Raw genomic sequence first — 7,234 nt, forward strand, 5'->3', positions numbered from 1 at the left:
GAGAGAGAGAGAGAGAGAGAGAGAGAGAGAGAGAGAGAGAGAGAGAGAGAGAGAGAGAGAGAGAGAGAGACAGGCCCCCTCTGACATAAAAACACAGAAGAGTGAGCAAAGTGAGTAAGGAAGTCACACACACACGCGCACACACACACGCGCACACACACACACACACACACACACACACACACACTGATCCTTCAGTTAGGTAATACTGCTAAGAAGAGGAGGAAGGAGAAAACCTTCATTTTATACACTGCAATTATTCATCTGTTGAGTAATGCACCAAATCTCCAGCCAGTGATATTTTTTGATCTAAAACAAACTGATACCTTCATGCATCAGTTCCTGGCGGCGAATAATCTTATCGTACAGTACGTGTCGCTCACGAGTCTGAATGGAATCACAATAGAGTGAAGAATAGTCCGTCCCGGTGCCCTTGAGGCAACATGTGTGCTACAGTATAATGGCGCTTTAATGGACGTGACGGATGACGGACGTCTGTGATCGAAGCATCTGTGACGGTCCTGCACAGATGGCTAGACTCTGATGGTCGTACGTTCATGTGTCAAAACTGAACATGTTCCGGATAAATCTGGATGCGATGACATAGACGACGTCTTTCAAGAGCTTCGTTTGGGACTTCGTTTTACTTTCCGGTCAGAAGTATTTTCCGTTTCTGCCAGCTGTAACTTACCTGACCTGACAAAACCAACACCCTTCCTACGATGATGACATCTCAAGGTGAAAGGTCAAAATACAGAGAAAGCATTACAACTGACTGTTAACTACTATCACAATAGCTCTGTGTGTGTGAGGGGAAGTCATGGCATAATGGTTAGAGTGTTTGACTCCTAACCCTAAGGTTGTAGGTTCGAGTCTCGGGCCGGCAATACCACGACCGATGTGCCCTTGAGCAAGGCACCGAACCCCCCCACCCCCACCCCCACCCACTCTTGTGGGGTGAAGAGTGTGTGTGAAGGTGCAGCTGCTCAGGATGTTCTCGATGGTCCCTCACTAGAACATGGTCATGATGGGGAGGAAGATGGGTTTTCCCTCGAATTGATACAGAGTGCTAGAGTTTACCTGGAAGTGGATCCTCCAGGACTCATGATGCAACTTAAGAACCACAGAAGAAGAAGAAGAAGAAGGCCATTATTATCGATACACATACGTTACACAAAGTCACAACTCTTTTCTTCACATATCCCAGCAACCCAACAAGGTTTTACTGAATCTTCACTGGAAATCTAACAAGGTTGTAGGACGTTAGTTTTAGCGTTATTCATTACGTCACTGTATGACCGATAAAGTGTGTGTTTTTACCGTCACATCACGGTAACTCTGACGGCAACTCGACGGTTTTGCACCAAAAACAAACAAAGACAGATCTGAGGACAGCTCTGCGACAGGTAGCTTCGCTGATGGAGCGCTGGGAAAATAATCGCAAGGAATTCCATGACTAGAGCTGGGAACTCCTACCCTACAGACGTTCCTGTGTTATAGTGGAACGAGTGAGGAGGGAACTCCCGCTCCTGCTCCCGCTCGGCCGTACGGCTTTCCTCTGTAATAGGAAGCAGTGATGCAGATGGAGAAGGAAATCCCCATAAACAACTCAACATGCTTTTGACAGATTCTCAGCGCACACACTGGACTGTCCTCACGCACCCTCTACAGGGAGGTCTTCCTGTCGAGCTGCAGAACTCCCTCCAAGCCGTTCCTAGAGGCGGGCAGCGTTCCAGAAAAAGACTGGTTCCCATGTTTTGTGAAGAAAATCCAAACATTCCCATTGTCATTTCTTAAGGAGTTCAAAGGTGTTGCGTTACGTCGGCTTCGTGTTTCCGACAACCAGATCAGGAACAAACCATCTCTCTGAGCGTCTGATAAGGGTCTAATGTGTCTGATATCAGTAGTGAAAGTCTGATTACAAATAAATGATCATGAGTCTGATGTTGGTGGCACGGAGGCTTAGTGGTTAGCACTCCCCCTTCCATGCATGTTCTCCCCGTGCCTCGGGGGTTTCCTCCGGGTACTCCGGTTTCCTCCCCCGGTCCAAAGACATGCATGGTAGGTTGATTGGCATCTCTGGAAAATTGTCCGTAGTGTGTGAGTGTGTGTGAATGAGAGTGTGTGTGTTTGCCCTGTGATGGGTTGGCACTCCGTCCAGGGTGTATCCTGCCTCGATGCCCGATGACGCCTGAGATAGGCACAGGCTCCCCGTGACCCGAGAAGTTCGGATAAAGCGGTAGAAAATGAGTGAGTGAGTGAGTGAGTGAATGAGTGTGTGTGTGTGTGAATGAGAGTGTGTGTGTGCCCTGTGATGGGTTGGCACTCCGTCCAGGGTGTATCCTGCCTCGATGCCCGATGACACATGAGATAGGCACAGGCTCCCCGTGACCCGAGCGGTTCGGATAAGCGGTAGGAAATGAATGAATGAATGAAAATCCTCCTGAAGCTGTACTTGAAGATATGAAGCAGTCTCGCTAAACTCTCTGCACGCTTAATACGCTAAAGTATGTAGCCCTTATTAGGCCTTAAACGCTATTCATGTATGCAAAGCATCAGAGTTCTATTCTGGACCGATAAAAATAACGGCTGTACGTAACGTAGACGTGGTTTAGACACGGGTCTGTGCTTCATAAAGATCTCCAAAGCTGGAATGTTGATGGAAGCTCAGATTTGGTCACTTATTTATGGCGAGTGCAGCCAGAAAAAAATCTGATTTGTGTTGTGAGCGTCGTGCTTCGTGCCTGTCGTGCTGTGGTCAGGGCGAAGAGCCAGACGTGAGAGGCTCGGGATATGGGAGCGAGTCTGAGAGGAAGGTGAAGAGTGAAGGCCACAGTGGAGTGAACAGGTGTGTGTGTGTGTGTGTGTGTGTGTGTGTGTGTAGGTAGGTAGTTAGGAGGCAGGTGCTAGATGCTTATCAAGTTTAACATGGTGAATATACATACGTACAGTATATATACGCATGGATCTAACGAGGTGATGAGTGGAGTACCATCACGCAGGTGTGTGTGTGTGTGTGTGTGTGTAGGGTAAGAATCCTTCGTTTCATACACCAGTTTCTTCAGGTGCACCTTGTATCAGGATTCGGCATGGGCGGCGACCGCAGTCAAAATTCCACAGATTCCGGACGCACAAAAGCAGGATGTGTGTGTAAGAGAGAAAGGAGGGGCAGTGTGTGTGTGTGTGTGTGTTTGTGCGTGTGTGTAAGGGAGTAGGGTTTTAGAGTAAGAGAGGACAAAACAGAGAGTCTGGGAGTGAGAAAGAAGGAGAATGGGGCAGTTTGGCATTTCGGACGGTCTGGCTCAACCCCAGCCATTGTTAATGCTCCAGACAAACATTTCCACCAGCAGGGGAAAGTCAGAACGGGCAAGCAATACACACACACACACACACACACACACACACACACACACACACACACACACACACACACACAAACATAACTTGGTTTGTGCAGACACGTTAACATTCTGATTAATGATCTGATTTGTTGATTCATTTCAGGTGTTTTTATTCATGCCTTCACTTTAATATGGTGCTGTTTCCATGGTAACAGATATATAAAAATACAGGGACTTACATGGCGAATCCTCCTAAACCTGATAAATAGTTGAAAGCTGAAACAACAAAGTTATTTAATAAAGAAAGCCATAAAATGTTGACACGGGTGACGTTTTCTGTAAGAAAGCATCGTTCGGCTTATTTAGGGAACAAAAACACACCAAATCTCGTCATTCAGTAGAGAAACTTTAAAGGTGTGGTCTCCGATTTTTGAGAAATGCTTCAGAAAACTGAGTCGGGCCGAATAATAAACACAAATCAAAACAAAAATCAAAACTAACGTGTAGCCAATGAGCAGAAAGGGGCGTGTCTTGTCTATATGGGTGGAGAGAGCGTTCAGTGCGCATGTGTGAGATTAGCAGAAAGCGGTTTTAACATCGACATGGAGGATAAAAACAAAGAAAGAAAGAGAAGAAAGGCTTAAGATAAGGACAAGAAGTAGGATGTGTTAATATAGGATCAGCTTTCCAGCGCTGGAGAGAACAGAAGGAGCAGGAAGTCGGCCACATATTCACAGGTTGGAGTTTCCCGAGTCAATAACTCCTGAGCTAAACGCTGTTACTACACAAATAACACCTCTTTTCTATCGTAGTAATGTAGAGAGGCAGCTACAACCGCGTTTTGTGTAGTAACAGCGTTTAGCTCAGGAGTTATCGACTCGGGAAACTCCGACCTGTGAATATGTGGCCGACTTTACTTAAGACGCCGAGGCGCTTTTTTCCTTCTCGATAGGTGAGTAACGTTGGTTTTGCTTTGTTACACAGAACTAATATATGTCTTTGTCCTTTACATCATTATGCTTGTGTGGCATTTTTGCTTGTTTGTTTATCTACAATCGTATTGTTCTTCCCTTCAGCTATGATAAAGACACGTTTCTTTTCGTTAGTCGCCTGGGTTATGTATATGTATGTGTGGGCGGAGCTATCGATACAGGGGTGGGACCCGTTTGGGTTAGGGGGCGTGTTTGTTTTGGTGATTTTATATGTCGACATTGGCTTTCAAAAATCGGAGACCTCACCTTTAAGTGTGTTTTTAGGTTCATTCACTACTCTGAATGTGGATCCCATAACGATCTGTAGAGCATCTTTTAGCAACATCCTAGAGAAAGTATCTCATATAAATAAAGGTATAATTTGTTTGCACCATTTCTTTGCTTTATACAGACGTGTACGGATTTGTCTGATTGTGCCGGAAAGCTTTTATTGGCTTCTGGTTCACGCTGAGTGTTTTATTGAGGGCTGCTGATGCACACGGACTCTGGTTCACATCTGGGTGCTAAAATCTGGTCAAACACACCTGTGATGATGGATATATGGACATAGTGTGCAAACAGGAACTTTGGGTGCGAGTGTGTGTGTGTGTGAGAGAGAGAGAGTTAGAGTGTGTGTGTGTGTGAGAGGTGGTTTGTTTTTTTCCTCTGAGCTGTAACGGAATCGGTGTTCCACTGAGTCACCAGGATTTGCATCAGCACGGCGTGTGAACAACAGCGGATGTGTGATGGACAGCTTCTTTCACAGAGAAGTAAAGAAAAAATAACTTCTGTTCCATTACAAACGGCTTGACCGCATCTTCGTTGTCTCGCCTTGTGTGTGTGTGTGTGTGTGTGTGTGTGTGTGTGTGTGTGTGTGTGTGTGTGGAATCAGCCAGGTCTCATTGAACCCTAATGCTGAAGAGTTTGAAGGTCCTTGGATGTTTATCAGCTGTACCACTCGCACGTGGTGAGGTTTCAGAGGTCGTCAACAGAAAAAAACAGATACAAAAGAAAACAGTGGCTTAGTGGTTAGCACGTTCGCCTCACACATCCAGGGTTGGGGGTTCGATTCCCGCTTCCGACTTGTGTGTGTGGAGTTTGCATGTTCTCCCCGTGCCTCGGGGGTTTCCTCCGGGTACTCCGGTTTCCTCCCCCGGTCCAAAGACATGCATGGTAGGTTGATTGGCATCTCTGGAAAATTGTCTGTAGTGTGTGAGTGTGTGAGTGAATGAGAGAGTGTGTGTGCCCTGTGATGGGTCGGCACTCCGTCCAGGGTGTATCCTGCCTCGATGCCCGATGACGCCTGAGACAGGCACAGGCTCCCCGTGACCCGAGAAGTTCGGATAAGCGGTAGAAAATGAATGAATGTATGAATGACATACCCCATGATACCCCATGATAATGTTCAGATCATCCAATATAAATCCTCTCTGGATGTGTGTATATATATATATAGATATGCCCCGCCCCCCGACCTGTAGGGGTGTGTCTTAGGGTCTTGCTATACAGTAGGATCTCATCAGCAGTAAACATGGCCGACTTTTAGCACGCTGTTCTCGCTGGAGAATAAATGCTTTGAGTTTGTTTGTTCCTCAGAACATTTTTGTCGTAAATATTAACGCACATATTTACTAATATGAATACTGACGCCCATATTTAATAATAAACAATTGTTTGTTGGGAAAATTTTCAACTCAAATGCAGTCGATTAGCAAGGACGTGATTCTTGTCTGATGTGGTTTTATTGTAGCACAGAATCCATGAGGAATAAAGCTTTTGAAAGGGTTCTTCATTTCTGGCAATCCTCGGTCACTGTTTAACACGGGGTCAAATGTTAAGTAATTAACGCAGTGCTGAGTCGGTGGGCTTTCTGTGGAGCCCCATTCTTCAGAGCGCACGAGTCTGGAGTGCACGACAAACCCTGGAGCCGTGGTGCGGATGTCGGTTCCTTTACACTGGCGCTGCTGTGTGGGGTGGATGGTGTGTAGGTCTCGCTCACAGAGCACCTCCTGTTGGGAACATTTTAAAGCAGAAAGTTCCAGGACAGGCAAAGAGAAGGGCATAAACAAATACGGCTCAGCAAACACACGTGGCGCTAACGAACACGCCGTTACGCAGAAATGTACCATGCCAAGCAGGATGGCAAGCAGCAGCTCTGAGATCAGGGATAATGAACTCCCTCTTTCCCTCTCTCTCTCTCTCTCTCTCTCTCTCTCTCTCTCAATCTTTCAAAACACAGGAACACAGTGATCTAGCCATCAGGTCATTTGTTTACTCAAATCACACACTCATCACAACCATTTGCTTGTTAGCTTGAATTAAGGCAGTCTGTCCACGCAGACGCTCACTTTTTCCCCTGAGCCAACGGCCATCAAAGGACGGCTTTATCCCAGGCCCGGGCCTCAGCGGTGCTCAGGACAACTCTAATTGTGTCAAATGTATCTAGATCAGACACACACACACACACACACACACTAACTCCCTGTCCTGTGTGTATGACATTCAGCAGCTGCTGCACAGAAGCACTGAGACGCTACAGAGATGTCTTTCCTGCCCGGCAACCGCGTACACTACGTTAGCAACGGCGTCTCATTTTACGGTGTGTGTGAACGTACGGCCGACCTTAAACCCTGACCAAACACACGCTGACGCCATCGGACCGTATTACACGGATGGGAGACCTGCGCACATTCCAAACAGTGTGGGGTTTTGTCACAGTTTACCTGTCAGTTATTTGCTTTATTACACCCTAGTGACTGTTTTCTGATTGGCTGGAACTTAGAAACACATAATCGCACTGTCGGAAGAACAAAAGTCTATTTTAGAAAGGATTTCAACCTCCATCTTGAATTATTATATCAGCTGTCTGGCCAGCATGAGCGTACTGAACCGTTTCTGTAACTCTGTGGTATGAGGATGATC

Source organism: Tachysurus fulvidraco, chromosome 14, assembly GCF_022655615.1.
Source record: "Tachysurus fulvidraco isolate hzauxx_2018 chromosome 14, HZAU_PFXX_2.0, whole genome shotgun sequence".
Taxonomy (NCBI): Eukaryota; Metazoa; Chordata; class Actinopteri; order Siluriformes; family Bagridae; genus Tachysurus; species Tachysurus fulvidraco.